Source organism: Gordionus sp. m RMFG-2023, chromosome 1 (genome assembly GCF_954871325.1).
Source record: "Gordionus sp. m RMFG-2023 chromosome 1, tfGorSpeb1-WG-v2, whole genome shotgun sequence".
Classification (NCBI taxonomy): Eukaryota; Metazoa; Nematomorpha; class Gordioida; order Chordodea; family Parachordodidae; genus Gordionus; species Gordionus sp. m RMFG-2023.
Genome location: NC_088775.1, coordinates 49,273,041 through 49,298,554, shown reverse-complemented (window position 1 = coordinate 49,298,554; position 25,514 = coordinate 49,273,041). Strand labels below are relative to the sequence as shown.

The window sequence follows — 25,514 nt, the reverse complement described above, 5'->3', positions numbered from 1 at the left end:
AAAAGTAACTTTTTTATATTAATAATATTTAGCGAGATGATAGTAGAGAAGTTATAGAGGGAGTATTCTTTTATTTGCGAATTTTTTTTAGGGGGGAGGGGGTATATAGACAGCGTCTACATGTCAGGATTTTCATTGGATGCAAACCCCCTTCAAAAACCTTTGCTTAACCTTCTAAAAAATTACCGCCGCCTGGCGGCGGTGTCTTTTTATTATTATTTTTACCTATTTAATTTATTGATACTCTTTTCAAAGAATTTATAAAGGACAACTTAAATTAATCTATCTCTACTACCATCCATCGATATTTTGTGAATATAAAGAATTTATTTTTTAGATAATAAATTCAATTAAAACTCCCATTATTTACAATGAATTAATTATTATGGCATTATGAGCTTGCTGAAATATCTAAACCTTAAATTACATTTAAAAGGATAGTTTATTTGGAAAACAATGTGTATGATTGTTTGCAATATATAGATTTGGTCGATGAATTGTATTATAATAATTCCATAATAAAAGTATTAATTCTTACAGCAATAAATTTTGTCTTATTTCATCTCAAGATTTAATAGATAACCCCAAAATTTTTTTATCCTACCCCCATTAAGGCAGCCTACCACCCAACCCTTCAAAAAATAGGATGCAAATTGTTCCTACCCCTCCCGCTCATGTAGACGCTGTATATAGATTTATGATAGATATCTACATCCAGTGAAAATCTTGTCATAAACAAAAAATTTACTAAGTTATGAATAAGTAAAATAAAGTATCATTTCAATCGAAACACCAAGTATATTGGTCTTTTTTATCAATTTTATATTAAATTTTTTATTAACAATATATCTACAACTATTTTAAATTTAATAATATATATTTAATATGATTTTATTAAATCAGACACTTTATCAATAAATAAAAAAAATTAGAAGTAATATCATATAATGCTGTTAAGTTTACAATTTTTTTATTAATTATCACATATTTTTTATTTTTCTCCCTAACTATTTCCCCGTTATTGATTTGTATAACTTTAAGTTCTGTCAGGCGTTGGTTATCTTTTAAAACGCGAATTAATGAATATATGTCCGGATGAGCATTTTTTGCCATTCGCTTGAGGGAATGGTGATATCCTTCGAGATGATTATTACTGCGAGGACCTTGAATCTTATACCTAACACCAAACAATGTATTAAATGTTAAAAATATTATAAACTTTTATATAAATTGTGAGGAATTAATAAAAGTGAAATAATTACTTGGTCCAAATTTGATGAGGAAAGATTGCATCAGAATTTATCCAGATAGTATCCATATATATTAAGAAACTTAATATTAACGGGTCATTGGCTTCTAGATCTACACAAGAATCATGGACCACTTGAATGTCCTCTCTCTTGCATAAAGGTAATACACTCATCCTTCGAACAATAGTGTATACAGCAGTCTCTTCTTTATACTGCTTGACTAAACCTAAATGCTGAACTTTACGCCAAATGGCCTGTGTAAAGTGGAAGAAGCAGCCTAAAAATAAATTATACAACTATATATAATTTAAACTTTACCCTTTACTAAAATATTGGGAAATACAAATTGTAGAGCAGATATCGCCCCTGCTTCATAGTATGTTTGTGCCATTTCTGGTGAAAACTGGATACCATTCAATGTCCCATATTCCACGATTATTTGAAATAGCTCAATATAGGACTCCTTCCTTTTATCTGGAAGAAGTGCATATATGATAGGGATCATCGTTTGATTATACATGATATGTATAGTATATAATTGGCTAAAAAAACGTGGACATGTGTAAAAAGTCCCATCCATATAAATAAATTTTGTATAGGAAGATAAACTGACTAACATGACAGACCCAAATATAATAAGTTTGTTATTATTGTTTTTTATTAAGAAGCTATCACCACTGAATGTTGTTATCAATTCAGTGGTCAATACAATTGTGTCATTGCTAATGGGAATATTTGGCCTGGTTTGTTTTAAAATACGGTTAATCGTATTTTTAACGGAAATAAAAGGTGGTAAGGCTCCTGGATAATTGAATATATCTGGATCTTCAGAGCATTGTTGGTTTAATGCCTTTAGATAGATATTCATCCTTGTATCTAAAGGATTTTGTTGTACCGTTGCTTTTACTGTTTGCAAAGTTTTTAATTTGTGAAAAAGTATAGCATGATTTTGATGTTCATGCATTTTGGATATTGTGTATCCCTGAATATATTTACACGTCACTTTACAATCAGCTTTTAGACAACGGTAGTAAATTGTATTCCTGTATGTACCGTTATAACGGTAAAGAAAATTTTGAAAAAAGAGCAATGATTTGCCCTTTTGGCTATCGATAAATGTTGGTTCCTCTAAAATATAAGAAAATTTTTAGATGTTTATATAGAAATTTACCAAAAATAGTATATTTTCATTAAAATCTATTAGAGATTCTGCAAATCCATAATTATCCATATTTTCTAAAAAATAATTGCCTATATATATTTTCATTAAGAATTATTACTTTCTATTTCTGAATTAAGAGGAGATGTATAGAAATCATTTGATATGTTGGGAGCATCTATATTTTATAGATTAAATTGATTTGTTATAAAAATGTTACTTTGAAAATCAGGAATATATGGGGAGATATATGAGCAAAGAGGGGATGTGTAAGTTGAATGACTTTGAGTATAACCTATTTTAAAATTTGTGTTTAGATAATGGTTATATAATATGTTGTACCTAAAATTATAATATTTATTAAGTTAAAAATTATAAATCATATTAATTATTTATAAACTAAATAGATGTATCTCAAATATTTTCTCAATTTCATGGAGAATCCTTGACCCTCTCAAATCCAAGTTAAAAATTATAAATCATATTAATTAATTATAAATTAAATAGATGTATCTCAAATATCTTCTCAATCTCATGGAGAATCCTTGACCCTCTCAAATTCAAGTTAAAAATTATAAATCATATTAATTAACTATAAATTAAATAGATGTATCTCAAATATCTTCTCAATCTCATGGAGAATCCTTGACCCTCTCAAATCCAAGTTAAAAATTATAAATAATATTAATTAACTATAAATTAAATAGATGTATCTCAAATATCTTCTCAATCTCATGGATAATCCTTGATCCTCTTAAATCCAAGTTAAAAATTATAAATAATATTAATTAACTATAAATTAAATAGATGTATCTCAAATATCTTCTCAATCTCATGGATAATCCTTGATCCTCTCAAATCCAAGTTAAAAATTATAAATAATATTAATTAACTATAAATTAAATAGATGTATCTCAAATATCTTCTCAATCTCATGGAGAATCCTTGACCCTCTCAAATCCAAGTTAAAAATTATAAATCATATTAATTAATTATAAATTAAATAGATGTATCTCAAATATTTTCTCAATCTCATGGAGAATCCTTGACCCTCTCAAATCCAAGTTAAAAATTATAAATCATATTAATTAATTATAAATTAAATAGATGTATCTCAAATATCTTCTCAATCTCATGGAGAATCCTTGACCCTCTCAAATCCAAGTTAAAAATTATAAATCATATGAATTAACTATAAATTAAATAGATGTATCTCAAATATCTTCTTAATCTCATGGAGAATCCTTGACCCTCTCAAATCCAAGTTAAAAATTACATATTAAATAACTATAAATTAAAGTATCTCAAATATTTAAAGGTGAAACATCTAAAATATAATAATATATAATTACAATTAAGTTTTACTTTGAATTGGTTTACAAGTAAAAAAATTTAAATGTAAATAAAATTTTCATATCTATAAATTATACATACTTTAATATCTAATTTCCTAAGCTTATCTAAATTATTTATGTTTTCTGCTACGGTTTAAATCTTCATTTTTTAAATAAAACACTAGTAGCCATCTTTGGGATTTTCACTGGTAACAAAATTGGGAACATCCCATTTTTTAGCGATTTTTCGTTTAGCGATTTAGAACCGATCCCAAAAAAAAGCGTATCGTGCCGCATGATATACTTTTTTTTTGTGTTTTGATGTTTTGTCGCGTGACTTTTTGCTAAATTTTGGTTAAGCTTAAAATTTGTATGCTCAATTTAACAAGCTGATTGCTCAATAATATTTTCTCCAGCATCATTTAAGACCATAACCAACCCAGGTAAATTATAGAATATATTACTATTATGCTATCTTGTTAACCTGGAAATTTTCTTCTTAGAATATATTACTAATATGCTATCTTGTTAACCTGGAAATTTTCTTCGTAGCATCAATTGATAATCCTTTAAAATATGCTATCTTGTTAACCTGGAAATTTTGATAATCCTTTAAAATATGCTATCTTGTTAACCTGGAAATTTTAATCTTAGCATCACTTGATATAATCCATTCAGGAACTCCAACCAACAAAAGTAAATTTAAAATATGCTATCTTGTAAACCAGGAAATTTTAATCTTAGCATCATGATATAATTTATTCAGGAACTCCAACCAACCAAAGTAAATTTAAAATATGCTATCTTGTTAACCTGGAAATTTTAATCTTAGCATCACTTGATATAATCCATTCAGGAACTCCAACCAACCAAAGAAAATTTAAAATATGCTACTAGTTTTATCTGGAAATTATGATTATTCAATAAATCAATTAATTTTTTTAAAGCAAAATGCCCAATACAAATTTATAAAATCTAAATTTAATAAAAATATACTATTTTCTAATAATTATTTATATTCTCAAAATAGAGAAAACTATTATATGCATACCAATGACAAATGTCATTGATGCTTACATAGATATTTATTAATTATTAGGTTTTTACCTAAAAATTCACATCACTCTTTTTCAATATTATGATCATGCTGTTAAAATTTTCATTTTTTAATGCTTTTTATACCAAATTTACACCATTTTATATAATATTGATATGCAAAAAGTAATTACCATAATTTTATATATTACTATTGAAATACAAATTGCAATCATTATTTTATAAACCACCTATTGATATACAAATTGTAATCATCATTTTCTATACAATTAGTATTCAATTGCAATATATACAAATATTTATACACCACCATCAATATACAGTCTTAATAAAAATAATTTTATAATTGATATGCAAATTGCAATCTTTATTTTATATACCTTCATCAATATATAGTCTCAATAAATATAAATTTATATACTATTGATATATAAATTGCAATCATTATTTTATATAGAATTATTATACAATTGCAATCATTATTTTATATTTATTAATCACAATAATAATATTTATCAATCACATTAATAATATTTATATATACCAATGATATAATTGCAAAAGTAATAATAAAATTGTTAGGCTTATATTTCATTATTCTTACAACATGCATGCTTATTCATTATATCATATTTTTTATAAGTAATGTTGTTAAACGGCTCGATTAAAACGGCTGAAAAAATATTAGGCAAGCCAGCAGACCTTGCTCAGAGGTGGCATAAAGGTTTGGCATAGTGTTGTTAAACGGCACGTTTTGAGCCGATTTTTAAAAACGGATAACTCAATATTTTAGCCAGAAAAATATTGTTTAAACCTCAAGATTTCTATAATATATGTGTAGATCCTTGTTCCTTCTATGAGCAAAATCTTCCAGCTTGGGTAATATTTTTCTGGATGAAGTATTGAGTTAGCCGTTTTTAAAAATAACTCAAAACAAGCCGTTTAACAACACTTTGGCATCTATTAGCTAAATCTCGAGGCTTAGTCAATATTTTGCTAGCCAAAATTTGAGTTAGCCGTTTTTAAAAACTCGACTCAAATCGAGCCTTTTAACAATATTTTTAAGTAATATCTAAGTAATCCGACATTTATATGAATAAATACGTATGATAAATAGCTCTAACAAAATAAATCTCATATTTATAGGAATAAAAATTTTATTAATGGTCCTAGTAGGAAAAGAGATTAACATATTCCCATTAATCATTAGAAATCTAGAAAAAAATTAAAATATGAGTAAATCTGATATTTATAGGAATAATAAGTATAAATCTCTATGATAAAAATTTTATTAATGGAGTTCCTAGTAGGAAAAGAGATTAACATATCCCCATTAATCATTAGAAATCTAAAAAAATATTAAAATATGAGTAAATCTGATATTTATAGGAATAATAAGTAATCTCTACGATAAAAATTTTATTAATGGAGTTCCTAGTAGGAAAAGAGATTAACATATTCCCTTTAATCATTAGAAATCTAAAAAAAAATTAAAATATGAGTTAATCTGATATTTATAGGAATAATAAGTATAAATCTCTACTATAAAAATTTTATTATTGGAGTTCCTAGTAGGAAAAGAGATTAACATATTCCCATTAATCATTAGAAATCTAAAAGTTAAAATATGAGTAAATCTGATATTTATAGGAATAATAAGTATAAATCTCTACGATAAAAATTTTATTAATGGAGTTCCTAGTAGGAAAAGAGATTAACATATTCCCATTAATCATTAGAAACCTAAAAGTTAAAATATGAGTAAATCTGATATTTATAGGAATAATAAGTATAAATCTCTACGATAAAAATTTTATTAATGGAGTTCCTAGTAGGAAAAGAGATTAACATATTCCCATTAATCCTTAGAAATCTAAAAGTTAAAATATGAGTAAATCTGATATTTATAGGAATAATAAGTATAAATCTCTACGATAAAAATTTTATTAATGGAGTTCCTAGTAGGAAAAGAGATTAACATATTCCCATTAATCATTAGAAATCTAAAAAAAAATTAAAATATGAGTTAATCTGATATTTATAGGAATAATAAGTATAAATCTCTACGATAAATATTTTTTTAATGGAGTTCCTAATAGGAAAAGAGATTAACATATTCCCATTAATCATTAGAAATCTAGAAAAAAAATTAAAATATGAGTAAATCTGATATTTATAGGAATAATAAGTATAAATCTCTATGATAAAAATTTTATTAATGGAGTTCCTAGTAGGAAAAGAGATTAACATATTCCCATTAATCCTTAGAAATCTAAAAGTTAAATAATGAGTAAATCTGATATTTATAGGAATAATAAGTATAAATCTCTACGATAAAAATTTTATTAATGGAGTTCCTAGTAGGAAAAGAGATTAACATATTTCCATTAATCATTAGAAATCTAAAAAAAAATTAAAATATGAGTTAATCTGATATTTATAGGAATAATAAGTATAAATCTCTACTATAAAAATTTTATTAATGGAGTTCCTAGTAATATTAACCATATTGTATTATATATAATATTGAATTATAAATAAATTATATTAAATAGATAAATAATATTATAAATATATAATATAAATTATACTATTTTAATTATATATTAATTATGTTAATAATATTAATTATTATATTATAATTAAATCATATTAAATATTATAATTATATATTACTAAAATTTTTAATTATATATTACTAAAATTTATATTAATACAATTTATATATTTTTATTTATATTAAATTAATTTCTTTAAATATTATATTAATAATATATTATGTTAAATATTACAATTATATACTTATTAATAATATATTATGTTAAATAATACAATTATATACTTATTAAAATTTATATTAATACAATTTTTATATTTTTCTTTATATCAAATTAATTTAATTACTTTAAATATTATATTAATGATATATTATGTTAAATACAATTATATATTTATTAAAATTTATAATAAATGATTTTAATATTAATTATATAATTATATTAAATATTTGATTAAGGTATTTTACTAAAATTTATAATGATATTAATTTAATATTAAATACTTAAATAGAAAAACTATCTAATCTGTAAAAGTCAAATTTTTGATATTTTTTTAAATCTCTCGCTTCAAACTTATAGGGGCCATTTTGACAGCCATTTTAGCTTATTTGTCTTTATGATATTTTTAAGAGTATATAAAGCGGACCCGAACCAAAAAAAAGATGGTGAGTACAAACAAGACATTTTTAACATTTAAATTTAATAAATTTTAAAATATTTTTATTATAATATATGCAATATATATATTTATGAATATTTAATTAAATATCAAATTTTTAAATATATCTAAAGTAATATCAAATTATATATAAATTAATATTTAAATACATATAAATAATTACTTAAAAAATAAAAAGAAAATATTTAAATATATAATCATCGATAAAATAATTTATAATCATAAATTAATACATATAAATAATTACTTAAAATATAAAAAGAAAATATTTAAATATATAATCATCGATAAAATAATTTATATAATAAATTAATTCATATAATTGATTTTTGTTAATAACAGAATGTAGACAATCTGGCTTATGTTAATTAATTAAAATTTCTTAACAATTCTGATTCTAAGCTATAATAAATTTTACATTGATAGTGGAATGTGTAAATATTTATGAAGATCTTTAAGTAGATAGTTAAAAATTGAAAAGTTAACATAATCCAGTATATCATATTAAAATATAATTTTTTATTAATATGATAAAACAAAAGTGTTTAATTATTTCTAGTGCAGTAAACGTTACTACAAAAAAGAAACGCGTTACAGTTACTCGTTACATCTGAAAAAAGGAACTCGTTATGATTACCTTAAAAAAGGAACGCGCGTTGAACGATTTGTCTTTAGCTGAAAATCTCTGCAATTCAGAATTATTAAGAGTCGTCATATGCAATTATCCTTAATAAGACTATCTATTAATTTTTAAACGTTTTAAAAAGAGTTCTTTCCCATGCTTCCCTTAAAAATGGCTGCAGAGTTTGAAGATTGCCCCCATTTTATTCCACATTAGCTTACACTTAGAAACTGTAATTTTTGAAATGGTTTAAAAGTGTACATCGTTATTTGGATCTTCAATGTCAACACTAATTAAAAATAAATAATTTTATAGTACAATTAAATGTTTTTATTTTTTAAATATTATTAACAATATTTGGAGTCTAAAGAGGACACATAGTATATAATGAGAAAAGGGAGAGAACCCCGAAATAGTTAAGGTAATATAAGATGCCTTCTCAAATTTAATCAATCAGGCAGATAAAAAAATATATTTTGAAGTAACTTTTCACCTCCAAGCTCTTGTAGAAAATTCGAGCCGTATTGCGTCTAAATTTTAAAAATGATTGGCACAAGTGTTGTTAATTTGCTTGGTTGTAAAATTTACCAACTAAGTTTGTGCTCAAGCCTGCTCTGAGCCCAAACCCGGGGTTCAGACATGTATAAACCCGGAGTTGTTTATATTTATTAAATAGCATAGCCCTGCAAGCAAGTCAGCTTCGGAATAAAAAAAATTTAAATCGGGTCTAGTTATGGTTTAATTAAATTTAACTTTATATAAAATTAAAATGCTTTTTATTTAAATAAATTAAAATATTTTCAGACTCAGAGCTAAAGTAAGGAGGAAGGTGCTAGTAGTGTCTAAAGATCAATAGGTATAAACTGAGATAGGGTTTTTAAATAAATTGCAATCAGGCAAAATAAAATTGAATTTGCACAGCTCTACTTTACCTTGGGTAAACTAAGAAAAAATAAATCTCATTTACTAATCTTTTAAATCTTATTATACATTCAAATTTAATTATAAATTAGTAGGCTTTATTATTTTTTCTACATTAATTCCATTTTCTAACTAACTGTTAAATAATATTAACTTTAAAAAATTATTTTTTTTTTATCCTTAAATCATTTATGGCGTAACTTAAATATTTCAAATGTAATAAAAATTGTTTCTTTCTTTTTGTTAAAAACAACTTTTTTTATTTTAAATCAATTTGTTTATAAACTAATATTAAATTTTATATTTTATAAATCAATTTACTTAACAAACTAATATTCAATTTTTTATTTTTAACTTTTTAAAAAAAAGATCAATTTATGATAAATTACATTGTCAATATATATAGCAAACTATTTTTGAATATGTGATCATTATATTTTTTTTAAATTTAAATATCAATAAATTTTCTGCTTTTGATTTCTGCAACTTTTTCAAAATCTTTAGTTTAAAAGAGAATGTAAAATATAAATAGTTTAAATAAACGATTTTTTATATAAACTAATCTTCAAAAATACTTTATGGATGACACTTATATTCAAAGATACTTTATGGTGGCAGTTCCGCTACTTATTCGAGGAAGTCGTAAATAAATAAATAAATATGAAACAGATTCCCAATAATAATGTTAATATAAATATTGAATTTCCAATATACGCAGGCCATGGCGATCTTTTTTTGAGTAGATTTGAAGACATCTTCAAGGACAATCAGATATCGGACATCGAAAAAGCGGGTTCCTTTACAAGAAGATTACCAGATGAGGTATACATCAAGCTTAAATCGATATGTTCACCTACCGACTTCATCAATCCATCGATATTGATTGAAAAATTCAGGTTATTACACCCGAGGAAATCTACAAGTTCCAACTTATTATTATTCAATGCAGCTGTACAAGGTAAAAACGAAAGTTACATCGATTGGGTAAGTAGATTATGCATTTTAAAAAATGAATGTTTGCTAAGTGATAGTAGAGTTATTGAAAAAGTAAAAATTTCGTCAATCAGCAAAAATATTAGGCAGAAAATTACAATAAAAGAAAACATTACATTAGAAGAAGTTCTTACTTTAAGAGATGATTTTGAAGAGTTAGAATTGAAAGAAAATATAATTGCTAAAGTTGAAAATATTTCTTTAAACGAAAAAACAGAAAATGATACAACCGTGAAACATGTAGAAAGGCTAAGAGGCAGGAAAACAGAAGAAAATAAACAATTGATGAGATATGGAGACCATGATGAACGACAAAATTTACAATCTAATTACGATAACAGACAACGATGGACAGCAAGAGGCCATGACTTTCAAAGAAATATTTATCAAGGAAATAATTATAACCCCAGTTACCAAGGAAATAATTACAACCCTAGATATCAGAATTATAACGCGAATTATTACAACGTCAGAGCAAACTATCCAGGATCGTACAATAATTCTTCGAGATTTGATAATAGAGCTAGTTATATTAAAAATGACTATAATAATAATAGATTTAATAATGATTATAATTACAGATATAACAGACATTATAACGATTCAAGATGTATTCAAAAATATAATGATAATCATAATATTGGGAATCGAGGAACTAATCAAGTATGCAATTATAAATATCATAACAACGACAATAATCAATCACGATATACAAATAAAGTAAACACTGTAAATATAGAAGAGATAAAAGAAGATGATAATGACAAACTAGAAAGAAAAGAATATAATTTATACAATTTAGACAATTTAGACATAAACAATATGGATACCGATAATAATTACACAGCTAACGATGCTTACAAGGTCACGGTATATTTGAATGACATGCCTATTTTGATGCAAATCGACACCGGGTCAAAGTATAGTATTCTACCGATTCATATCGCGAAAAAGATTGGAGTAAAAATCTTAAATAAATCAGACATTAAATTAACTGGTTATGATGGAAACACAATAAATGTTCTAGGAACTACCAAAGTCAAGGCAAAATTCGAAGACAAAAGTCAAATCTTAACTGCTTATGTAGTCCAGAGTGATAAGATTGCACTGTTAGGAAGGACCTGGATAGCAGTCTTTAGAAATATACTAGATAGATTTGTAAACTTAGTCGAAGAAGATTATGACAATACTATTCAAGAACTGATCAAACAATGCGAGTCAAAACTTAGCAAGAAACCAATACTACGCAATTATGTCAAACTACATCTAAAACAAGGTGCTACACCGAAAATCATACCTCCCAGGCGTGTACCTTATTCTAGAATGGAATTGGTTACAAAAGAACTACAGAAGTGGATAAGCGACAAAATAATCGAACCTGTTGAAGAGGTAAGATGGGCCAGTCCTCTCACTCCTGTTGTCAAGAGCGATGGTTCAATTCGGCTATGTGTTGACTTCAAGAATACTATTAATCCTGCGTTAGAGGATTTCAAGTACTCCACGCATTAATGACCTTATGGCAAAGTTATCGAAAGGCAAGAAATTTACAAAGATCGACTTTAAAAATGCATTTCTTCAAGTTCCAATACACAAAGAATCAAGAGACTTTCTCACTATTTCAACTCATAAAGGCTATTTCAGGTTTACAAGACTTCCGTTTGGATTAAAAACTTCGTCAGCAATATTCCAACAAACCATGGATAACATTTTCGGGAACATGAAAGACGTCGTGTTTTATATTGATGACTTATTGATTACTGGGGAGGATGATGAAGCTCACGTGAACAACATAAAAATGGTACTTGACAAAATATCAAAGTATGGGCTTACACCAAACTTCACAAAGAGTATATTTCTTAAAAAAAAACTACGGTTTCTAGGTCACGATATAGACGACAATGGAATCCATCCGAACGCAGATAAAATAAAGGCTATTTCTAATATGCCCGAACCTAAGACAAAAGAAGAGTTGGCAACTTTTTTGGGGATGGCGAGCTATTATCGAAAATTTCTGTGCAATTTTGCTGACATCGCCGATCCCTTATACAAAATAGTAAATAAAGACAAGTGGTCATGGGATAGTACACATCAAGAAAGCTTTGATTACCTTAAAAAACTCATAAGCACTCCGCCTACGTTAAATTTTTATAACCCGGATCTACCAGTGGGCATTGCAACTGATGCTTCAAAGAAAGGTTTAGGCGCAGTTTTATTTCATATTGAGGGTGATGGCAAAGAAAAACCCATCGCTTTCGCGTCAAGAGCACTATTGAAATCAGAGTTAAATTATACCAATATCGAAAGAGAAGCTTTGTCGGTAATTTACGCGGTTAAAAAATTCCAGGAGTATTTAATAGGCACAAGATTTGTAATAATTACCGACCACAAGCCACTCGTGTATATATTTACGAAGGGACTCAAGGACAATTCTTCCATATCAATGCGACTCCAAAAATGGAACTTGGCTATGGGAGCGCATGACTTTACGATAGTTCACAGACCCGGGAAACGAAATATTGTACCAGACTGTTTGTCCAGATTACCACTAATGAATACAGAAGAGATGGTACAAAAGTTAGATGACGAAATAATTGATGACAATTTTTGGGACACACCAATAAATTTTAAAAGAATAGTTAAAGAAACTAATATTGATCAAGAACTAATGGAAGTAATTAATGATATAAGGAATCATGAGCAGATAAAGAACAAAACGTATAAAAATATGGTATTGGAATTGAGTTTAATCAAAGGTTGCCTTTTTAAAGAGAATAGGATCATAATACCGAAAGGTATGAGAAAAGAGATTTTGCAAGAGTTGCATAATGGGTCTCGGTGCTGGAAAAACAAAATCATTAGCGAGAGAGTATCTGTGGTGGCCTGGTTTAAATGCAGAAATAGATCAGGAGGTAAAGAATTGCGATGCTTGCAATAAATACGCAGACAATCCTCATAATATTCAAAACCCATGGGAAACAGCAACGAAAGTATTCGAGCGCGTACACATAGACTTTGCAGAGTTCAAAGATAATAATTTTATGGTATGTGTTGACGCCTTCAGCAAATTTCCTATTATTAGGAGAATGAGAAACACAACTACGGAATCAACGATTAAAGAATTGATGAAAATAATAAGTTTATTTGGTATACCTAATAGAATAGTCAGTGATAATGGAACTAACTTTACCAGTAAATTATTCAAGAAATTTTGTGAAGATCACGAAATCGAACACTTGCTCACCGCACCTCACCACCAACAGTCCAATGGCCAATGTGAGCGTATGATTAGATCAATGAAAATGAATATGAAAAGGAATATGGAAAATAATAATAAAATAGACGTAGACATAGCTCTAGAAAAGTTTCTTTTTAATTATCGTAATACACCCAACGCAACGACCAACAAAATACCAAGCGAAGTAATGTTCTCCAGAATGATTAGGACAAAATGGGAGTTGATAAAACCTAGGGATGAAAGAGATCATATACTAAATCGCAAGATATCAATAGATAGGGATATAGAAATAGGAGACAGCATATGGTATAAAACTTTTAAAGATAATAATTGGGAAAAAGGTACAATAATGCGCAAAAACGGAAATTTGTTGTATGATATAGATACTGGGAACAAAATTATAAAAAGACACTTGGACCAAATAAAAAGAAGATCAACTAATGTAGAACTTTCTTCTAATGGTGCAACAGTTTTTAAAGCGAATGTTAATAATAATGCATCACCTTATACATTGAATTTTAGAAGGGGAGGTGATGAACCAAGAAACCAAAACGTACAAGTAAATGATCAGAATCGCAACGTTCAAAGACCAGTTAGAAATAGTGTGTTGCCTAGAAAATTTGAAAATTTTATAATGAATTAAATTTGATAATAAAATTTTTTTTTTCTTTTCCTTATATTAAAACAAAATTAGTTTTTTTTGTGTGTGGAACTAAATAGATAAAACGTACAAGATCAACGAAGGGGTTAACGAGCAAGAATGACATACAACTAAATTATAGACAGAGGGCAAATAAAAAATAAAAAAAAAGTGTGAAATGTTAAATAATATTAACTTTAAAAAATTATTTTTTTTTTATCCTTAAGTCATTTATGGCGTAACTTAAATATTTCAAATGTAATAAAAATTGTTTCTTTCTTTTTGTTAAAAACAACTTTTTTTATTTTAAATCAATTTGTTTATAAACTAATATTAAATTTTATATTTTATAAATCAATTTACTTAACAAACTAATATTCAATTTTTTATTTTTAACTTTTTAAAAAAAGATCAATTTATGATAAATTACATTGTCAATATATATAGCAAACTATTTTTGAATATGTGATCATTATATATTTTTTTAATTTAAATATCAATAAATTTTCTGCTTTTGATTTCTGCAACCTTTTCAAAATCTTTAGTTTAAAAGAGAATGTAAAATATAAATAGTTTAAATAAACGATTTTTTATATAAACTAATCTTCAAAAATACTTTATGGATGACACCTATATTCAAAGATACTTTACTAACCATTCAAATATTTATTCAATTGCGATGATTTTGGCGGAGTTTGTTTTATTTAACTATTTTTTCTCTTTCAGACTATGTTAAATTCTCTTATATAATTATTAGTTTATATATAGTTACTTAACCATCTTTAAAACTTTTTTAATTCACAGTTAGTAATCCCCGGTAATTTAACTAACAGTTACAAGTTGTAATTAAGTTAAAAATTTTTTATATCACAAGTGTTTTATTTTAATTATTTTTGCAAAGAATATAATTTTATATGGATGGGATAACATGTTTGATTAAATCACAACGAAGGGGATGCCAGCGTTGCCTGTTTGTATATAGAAAATAAAAAAAAAATTTATTCTTTAACTTTAAAAAAAAAATTTAATCTGTAAAAATACCCCTCACCCTCACCATAGTGGCGCCGTTATTTTATATATGAATAAAAATAATTGTAATAAAGAGGAAATCAATTCCCTGGAAAAAAAGTAAAACATGATAAATTTATAGAAATAGATTATAATTCAACGATACGATTTCTGGGGAAAATCAAATAAAAAATGTATGTGAAGGGTAGAACAACCGATTTCAGTATATTAAAGGCCACAAAAACCTAAGATATGGGAACTAATTAAAAAGATGAGGATGGAAATAGCCGTTGACATGGGCAAAATCGGCCAATAGAGTATTGGGACATACACTCCCAAAAAGAATCGTAGTTACCATACAAAACAAAATAATTTGAAAAATTTATGTATTGATTTTTTAGAAGAGAGAAGAGACTTACCTAATTTTCTCTCTTCATTTGGAGAACATAAACTTTTTAGAATTGTTTCATTTGAATAATATAACTTATTTTTTCTATATATCATTTAATAAAATTATAATTATTTCTTATCTGTAAATTTTAAAAAAAATTTTAAAGCAAAATAATAATTGTAAGATTTGAAATATATAATATTTACTGCTAATTATCACCCCTGAAATAGATGTTTTTTGAATAAAATTCAAGGTAACGACGTTAGTAACTACGTTAGTTATTTTACATTAATTTACAGCACAAATTAATATATAAAAATTTATATTTATAATTGCTAGTAAAATCCGTTTAGATTAGGTCTGTTACTATAACATATTTATTTAAATTGTAAGCTCTATATTTTTTGAAAGAGGCAGATTTTATAATTTTTATTCGGATCATACTTAGTGTTGAACATCTGTCAGTTGCCGGCTTAATTTATTAACCTATTTAATTAAAACCTATGATTGACCAAGACATATAAAAGTCTAATACTTAATTAATCGATTGTTTTAAGTTAAAAAAGTGAAATTGATTATCTATATTATAATTTTCCGATGTCCTCACTACGTCATCGTGACGTCATGTCATCGCTACGTCATGTCATCGCTACGTCATGTCATCGCTACGTCATGTCATCGCTACTTCATGTCACCGCTACGTCATGTCATCGCTACGTCATGACATCGGTACGTATTTATTTTTATATTTTTTATTTGTTGATAATATTTGTTTATTTTATACAAACAGATGATCCTATCAACAGTCTTAATATATTTTTAAATAGAGAATATTTTTTATTATTTTTAGCGATTATTACTGTTATGAAATCTTAGGGAGATATTATTATTTTTATTTCTTTTATCGATTTTTTAGATTGTTATTATTTTTTATTTTCTTTTATCGATTTTTTTGAATTGTTACTAATTTTTTTTTGACCAATTCTTGGAATTTGTATTTTTTGAAAAAGATTTTGTTTTTTTCTTAGAAAATGAAAAATAAAAAAGTTGTATGAAAAATAATAAAATTGAAAAAAGAAAATCCATTCAGCATTATGGAAAGATAACATTATTTAAGATTAAGTAAATCTCGACTTAAAAATTTGGCGACTTAGAAATTAAACATAATAAATTTAACAGTGACGACATGATAAGAACCCGGGTAAACGGATTGAAAAAAAATAGCCGCAATAAGTTATTAAAATAATAGAGATTCTTTCGCTAAATAATATTTTAAAAAATATGTGAATAATTGTGAAACTTCTAAAAAAAATATTTATTAACGATGACATTAACAAAACAATTCGGAGAAAATTTTACCAATTATATTCTAAGACTTGAAGCGCATTTTGCGGCAAACAATATTACAGATGAAAAAAATAAAAAAGCGATAATTATTCTCTCATTACAATCCAGCGATATATATATTCTACCCCAAAAATCTGCGCCGAAAAATATGATGGATCTAAAGTATTATGATATGTTAAATATTTTAAAGGGGAAGGAAGTATGTTATATTCTCGCGATAGACCATGAAATTTTTTCTCAAAAATTTGAAGATAGTTTAATTATTGATAAAATAAAACACGAATACAAAAATGATAATAAGGTCAACGAAATGGATAAAGGAAACGAAAAATTCCGGGAAAAAGTACCCCACTCAAAAAAATTACCAGATTTTATGCCTTGTCATATGACTTCCATTAACGATTCTGTAAATTCTTACAGTTTAGCACTTGTATCAAGTATCGAGAAAAAACAACTCACGTCAAAACGAAAGAAATGTTCTAAGTATTTATTAAAGGATAAATTATACGTTAAAACCACTAAAATCTTACATGAGTGTAATAAAATTGATGTAATACCCAATTCTCCAACTAGACATTATCAAGATATAAAAAATATTTTAAAAGATAAAAATAGTGAAAAAATCAAATTAAATAATGACAATATAAAAGTGTAAAATATTTTAAAGGACAAAAATAAGGGAAAATATTTCTGGGACGACGATGTATCAGCACCTCAGATAATATTAGGAGAAATCGGCAACAAACAGATTTAGAGACTCGCGATCAGAATAATTCAACAAATAGAGCTACCGAAGAGGGAAAAATTTACGAATTCCAACTAGACTAAACTCACATCCAAGATCAACAATTTCGACTTCGAAAGGGGAAGGAAATGGAAGCAGGATACGAAAATAAAAAAAATACTAAACGAATTCTTATTAGCTTATAGAAACACCCAGTATACGACTACGGGACAAACCCCAGCACAGATGATGTTTGGACGGAATGCTCGGAATCATCTTGAAATGATTAAAGAAACCCATACGCAGATCAAAGAGGTACATTTTTCAAGATAGGACAATCAGTATGGACGAAATAGTGACAAAGTAAAGTGGATCAAGGGGGATATAGTGGGCCGATCGGGGAAGTTCATATATACTGTGGATACCGCCAAGGGCCAGTGGAAAAGACATAAGGATCAAATTAGAAAATCTTTTTAAAAAAGGGAGATGTTATGAAATCTTAGGGAGATATTATTATTTTTATTTCTTTTATCGATTTTTTGGATTGTTATTATTTTTTATTTTCTTTTATCGATTTTTTTGAATTGTGACTAATTTTTTTTTGACCAATTCTTGGAATTTGTATTTTTTTAAAAAGATTTTTTTTTTGTTTTTTTTTCTTAGAAAATAAAAATAAAAAAATTATATTTTTTGAAAAAGATTTTGTTTTTTTCTTAAAAAATGAAAAATAAAAAGTTGTGTGAAAAATAATAAAATTGAAAAAAGAAAATCCATTCAGCATTAAGGAAAGATAACATTATTTAAGATTAAGTAAATCTCGACTTAGAAATTCGGCGCCTTAGAAATTAAATATAAGAAATTCAAAAATTACTTTTAGCGATTTATCACATTTGATTTTGCAAAAATGGATAGATATTTATAAATAATACTGCTTGGACGATGGTTCAACAAGTTAATCATTTTCCTTGAATTCCTGAAATTGGAGTGCCAGTAATTTAAAAAAATTCTCTAAATAAGGGCACTCTAGGATTTTCATGTGAAACAGGCTGAAGGCTATGGATCATACAAGTATATTGTAAATCTTCAGGCAACTAATCCTTATAATTGCCTTATTCACTTATATCTGTTTATTTTCTAAAGTTTAAATATTTAAATAAGAATATTAAATTAAGTTAATTATACTAAATGTTTTATCTATTTTATAAATTTAGAATAAAAATCTTCAATTAGGTTAAAGCGTTGTGTAAATTTAATCAAGAAAGTGTTAATTAAAAAATAGGATATTTGAATGCAGGTTGATCTTATGTGGTTCAAAAACATTATGACCAATGTAAACTGGGTTACTCTTTAACACTTACTTTCACTAAGTATCACTAAATATCACAAAATTTCAAGCAACTACTTGATATTAATTGCCTTATACAATCACATTTCTATGTTTTAAAAATTTTAAATATTTGAATAAGTCTATTAAATTGTGTTAAATTAAACTGAATTTCTCATCACATTTTCCTGGTTTGAAAATTTTAAATATTTGAATAAGTTTATTAAATTGTGTTAAACTAGACTGAATGTCTCATCTATCTCATAAATTAGATTATGAATTATTAAAATTAAGCCAAACTGTTGTGTAACTAAAATTAATAAATTGATGACTAATAATGATACAATTTAGGATGCTGTATGGTTTTAATTAACACAATTTCATTTTTATATAACGGCTACATAGACTTTTATACTACTGAGGAATTTAAATAATAAATGTTGCTTTTGCTCAACCTTATCTTCCAATATAATCTCCGGAAGAAATGAAAGGAGGAAATGAATAACGAGTGCACTCTTATCTTAAAATAGTAAAGTCTAAACTTAATAAGGAAATACTTATCTAGGTTAAAATATTATATCTGAAAACAGATAAATTTAAACGTAACGTAGGAATATAAATAGTTTTATTCTTCCTATTCCTCCAAAATAAATCATTTATTTTTGGGGCCATTTCTATAAATTTTCACAAAATAAATCACCCTTATCTTATTTTGTTTCATTCGCATGACTTTTGCGCACAAATAAATATTAAATAATATTTAAGAATATATCTATAAACAAACATAAAATAATTCTGGAAAATGTAAATGAATAGTGAATAATTCAAAAGTATCACTTTTTATCTTCTGATAAGACTTAATAATTTAGGCAAGTCATTTTTTTAAACTTTTTAATTAAATTTATATTATTTTAATCATCCTACCTATTTTTAAGGCTATCCATTTTGTCAGGCTGCACAATATGTCCTTTTATCTCTTATGATTATTTTATCTAACTAACTGAAAAATATACAACATATATTTTTAATATTTAACTAAATTAATATAACAATTTTTAAGGATCCTACTTTTTTAAAAGCTTACCATTTTGTTGGATCCAAAGATTTACCTATCTTCAGGTTTGGGAAAAAATTTTGAAAATTACTATGGGTTGGCCTGGCTTGAGAAAATTTTTTATAAAATTATTATGAGTTGGACTGGGCTTGGAAAATATTTTTATAAATTATATTGGGCTGAGCTTGGGGAAAATTATGAGCTTGGACGTTTGATAATTTTTTTATTATTAACTATGGGTTAGACATTGGCCTAAAACAAGTTATTTTGCAGGCCTGGGCTCGACCTGATCAAAAAACCAAGGCCCATGAAAATCTGATTTTTATTGTATTTTTAAATTCTGATTATTTAAATGTTTTATTTCAGTTCTCAACTACCAAAATTATTATGATCTTTAATTCAGCTTGTATGAATTTTTCAAAATTTGGCAATTTTTTTTAATATTAAATATTATGTATAAATGATCAGTAAATTTGACATATTGGTATTATCAAGTAAAAGCTTTAAATTTCTTACTCAAACCATAGTAGGGGAGACCGGGGTAAAGCGATTGACGGGGTAACAATGATAACGCGAATAACTTTTTAACGGTGTGAAGATGTATTTTTATATCTAATTTCGTACCTATGTTCATCTTTTAAAAAACTTACCTGGTTTTATATATTTTGTCAAAAAACTGTTTTTTACCCAAAATATATAAAAATCATTCTCTAGTATATTTTGCTTTTAGTAAAATTTACATATCCTCAGGATTCAAAATTTGGCACACATGTTCCTTAATGTATTAGCTATAAAATAAAATTTATCTGACATCTTTAGCTATATTAGAAGTCACGCAATAACGATATTTATAATATATGTCACCTAGGGGTAAAGCTGTTATGGGTAAAACGGTTAAAATATAAAATTATTCACATTAAATTTTTCATTCATTCATTTATTATAATTTTTATTGTACCAATCAAATAATGAGAAATTATAAAAGAAAAACCATATACAGAGATGTAAATATAATAAATGAAGCCATAAAATATAAAATAACAAATAATACTTCATTAAATTTGTCTGCTAAAAAATTTAACATACCTTATACAACGTTGAGAGAAGGAGATATAAAATTGGTATTAAAAGTTCAGATCATCATAAACAAATATTTACAAATGAAGAATCTAGATTGTGTGACTACATATTAGAAGCAAGTAGGTCATTTATGGGATTAACACCTAAACAAGTAATTAAATTATATTGTTTGTATTATATTGTATTTCATAATTTTAATAACTCAATTTAAATATCAATATTAATTTGGTAACTTTAATAAAAATGCTCAATTGAAATTATATTGTATTTCATAATTTTAATAATGCTCAATCTAAATATCAATATTAATTTGGTAACTTTAATAAACATGCTCAATTGAAATTATATTGTATTTCATAATTTTAATAATGCTCAATCTAAATATCAATATTAATTTGGTAAATTTAATAAAAATGCTCAATTGAAATTATATTGTATTTCATAATTTTAATAATGCTCAATCTAAATATCAATATTAATTTGGTAACTTTAATAAAAATGCTCAATTGAAATTATATTGTATTTCATAATTTTAATAATGCTCAATCTAAATATCAATGTTACCAAATTAATATTGATATTTAAATTGAGAATTGTTAAAATTATGAAATTAATTCAATTTATTTAATTAATTATATATCATTTTAACTCTATGGAACTGGTATTGTTAATTATTAAAATGAAATTGTTTTATTTTATAAATAAACAAGATAAGAGGATTTGCATATCAGCTTGCTAAAGAATATGGCAAATCTTTCCCAGAAAGCTGGAAAACTAATGGTATGGCTAGAGAGGACTGGTTTATGGGGTTTAGAAAACGACATTCCCAACGATTCGTACCCCTGAAGCTACTAGTCTAGCAAGAGAATATGGCTTCAATCCCACAAATGTCAATAAATTTTTTGAAAATTTAATTAAGCTATATAATTCTTATAACTTTGAACCACGTAATATATGGAATGCAGATTCACCACCGTTCAAACTCCTGCAAAAATTATAGCACAGAAGGATGCCAAACAAGTCGGCTCTATAACGTCAGGAGAAAGAGGAACGTTAGTTACAATATGTTTAGCCATCAATGCTATAGGCCATAGAATTCCACAATTTTTTATTTTTCCAAGAAAACGATACAAAGATCACTTTATTCGTGATGGGCCTATTGGATCTAAGGGTGTGGGAAACGCATCGAGTTGGATGCAAGAGGAGGAATTTTTATCTTTTTTGAAACACTTTAAAAAATATTCTAGTGCATCCAATGAGAAAAATGTCTTATTAATCTTAGATAACCATAGCTCTCATTGTTCAATTTCCGTTATAAACTATTGTCGATCCAATGGGATTGTTATTCTAACACTTCCACCACATTGCTCGCATAAACTCCAACCATTAGACAAAGCAGTTTATGGGCCATTGAAAAAGTTTTATAATGGAGCTATTGACACATGGATGAGAAATCATGTGGGGCAACAATTTCAGATTTATGATATTCCAGGAATGTTAAAAAATGAAATACCAAGGGCAGTGACACCAAATAATATATTAAATGGGTTCTTAGCATGTGGCATATTTCCTTTAAACCCAAATAACAAGATTATATCTGCTGTAATAATTCAAATGCTAGCTCAAATATTGAATTTGAAAATAATGATGAAAATATTACAGTGACTCAAAATAATGATAGTGATTTATCTATATTATTGAACGAAAATGTTCCAGATAATATTGATGAACCTTATCATGATATGTTACCATCATGCTCAAAAAATTATAATAAAGTATTCAACCCTTCATCTATAATACCTATTTCAAAATTATTCAATATTTCATCGGATAAAATATCTAAAAAAAAGCTTATAAAAAAAAATTATTAATTCAGAGAAAAAAAAAGATATCAAAATAATTGTTTAGTGGCGAAGGCGATGAATGGCTAAAATGTACAATGTGCCTAGAATGGGCACATTCTAAATGTGCTAATTATGATAACTATTTTACATGTCCTTATTGTATCGATTAGTTTTTAAATAAAAATCAATAAATCTTAAATTTGTAATATTTGTTAAATAAAACAATAAATATGTGTCAAATATTATTTTAACCACTTTACCCTGGAGGGTAAAATGGCGAAAATGAGTAGTTTTACATCTAATCATAGCTCCTAAAATATTATAGGCAGAGGGCTACACTTTTTTTTTTATCTTGTAGAAGAGGGATGGGGTTACACATTGATCTATAATTTGTTGTGTTAGACTCTTGTTTAAAATTTTTATGGTAAATATGCAAAATGCCTATCGTTTTACCCCGGTCTCCCCTATTTAGTTTTAGTTTTAATAGATTGAACCTGGCCTGAAGAAGGGAGGGGGTAAAAAGAATAAAATTGGATATAATTTTCAAATAACAGGTAGAGTCTAGCATAAATATAAGAAGAAAATTCTCATTCCCCGTCATTTTTGACGGGCTATCTACTAGTTTGAATAAAATAATGATTATTTTTAGATTCTACATTTCTTTTATCAATTATCTCCTTCCATATATTTATTTAGATAGACATGATACAAAAAATATGAATAATAAAGTTTTATTTTAAAATATAATTTTCAAAAATTCTGAATTTAAATGACAATAAAATTTAAAAGCTACAAATATCCTTTAATAAAATATAATATTTTATTGTAAAGTGATTAGGTTATCCCACCCTGAATTTTTTCCCCTTATTATTGTTTTACTTATTTATTTTTATTAATCATTTCCTTTTCCATAGTCTTCTATTAAACAAAATTTTTGTAAAGTTTTACTTTTACTTTTTATACGCAAGCTGTATTTTATTTCCCTTCAAATTTTAAATCTTTTTAATGTCTATGTCAACTCGGTTTCCAAATGTCTTGTGGTTTTTTGAGTGAACCAAAAAAAATTTTTTTTTTCCATGCTACAGGATGTGATGGCTATAGCTCAGTTTAATTTCTGCGGTCTTAGTTTTTTGGGCAGTTACTTAGGTAGGATTTGTTCCATCCCACTGCAGCAGTCCGCTCTCCCATATTTTATTGAAAGAGGGCAAATAGGTAGCGAGATATTGTTATAGGTGCTATTTTTGGTTTTTTTTGCTGTGACATTATCTAACCCCGGAGCCTTGTTTTCCCTTAGTTTTTGACCACTTGTTATTTCATTTATGGAGAAACCAATTGACAGGGGGGGGGGCGAGGTTTGTAATTATGTTTGTTGGTAGAGTTTTTCTGTGAGTGATAGACTATCATATAACAATCAAGCCATAATGCCTTTTGTTAATCCTGGCCAACAATTACTTTTCTATTTCCTAAAACTTACGGAGCTGGTTCCTATTTCTGCGTCATAGTTCATTTCTCTTATCTTTATCAATATCAAAGACCTTTTTCGCTATATAATCTATCTATCACTCCGTAGAGTATTTTGTTTCTCTGGAAAAAGAGAAAAAAAAAACCTTTGTTGTGTGGGTTCGTTGCTGGATAGTCATAAACCTATTACTGACTAGTTTTTGCCTATTCACTGGAATTTTCACCTATTTAAACAATTTGCGGTAATTAGCTTTTTCTTATTTTCATGAATAAATTCTAATTTCAATTGATATGAACACATTCAATTATTGATAGTAATTATCAAGGCTTAAATTAAAGATGTTAAACTTAAACTTAGCCACCACCCACCCTTAAAGTAATTAAATTATTTTTGCAGTTCTTGGGTATAGTCTTTTGTTTTGCCAATTTCTTTTTGTCTATTAGCCTATAGACGTTTAAGCAACAGTTCTCGGACTGTTGCTCGTACAAGTACGTGCGGCTTGCCCACAAACGTGTGAAGGGCTTCTCATTTTTTTCCCCTTAATTAACTATCCAGTTTGATGGATTTTTGAGGAAAACCTAGCGTAGCTCTGTTGTATCCACAACCAGAGGGCGAAAACGCTTTTATCACGTATCATGTAATTAGTAATAATTGACCAGATTCTATTACAATATAATGTTAATATTAATTATCGAACTATAACATATTGAAAAAAACTACATTTTATCATATACTATGCAGACAAATTTATTATGAATATATAGATATTTATTTGAATATAATAAATTACGTTTTTTTGGGAAAGAATAAAATTATATGGCTGTTCTACATTT

The 25,514-nt window shown here is 26.4% G+C and overlaps 2 long non-coding RNA genes across 2 annotated transcripts; both read left to right on the top strand.

Moving 5' to 3' along the window:
- The first annotated feature begins 3,016 nt into the window (after window positions 1-3,016).
- LOC135929878 (uncharacterized) lies at window positions 3,017-3,373 on the top strand. The gene is made up of 3 exons (XR_010572654.1): window positions 3,017-3,073; window positions 3,217-3,273; window positions 3,317-3,373. It is a non-coding gene; the product is annotated as an uncharacterized LOC135929878 (long non-coding RNA).
- A 749-nt stretch (window positions 3,374-4,122) lies between these two features.
- On the top strand, window positions 4,123-5,117 carry LOC135922315 (uncharacterized). The gene is made up of 4 exons (XR_010570848.1): window positions 4,123-4,186; window positions 4,247-4,439; window positions 4,488-4,527; window positions 4,576-5,117. It is a non-coding gene; the product is annotated as an uncharacterized LOC135922315 (long non-coding RNA).
- Window positions 5,118-25,514: the final 20,397 nt, after the last annotated feature.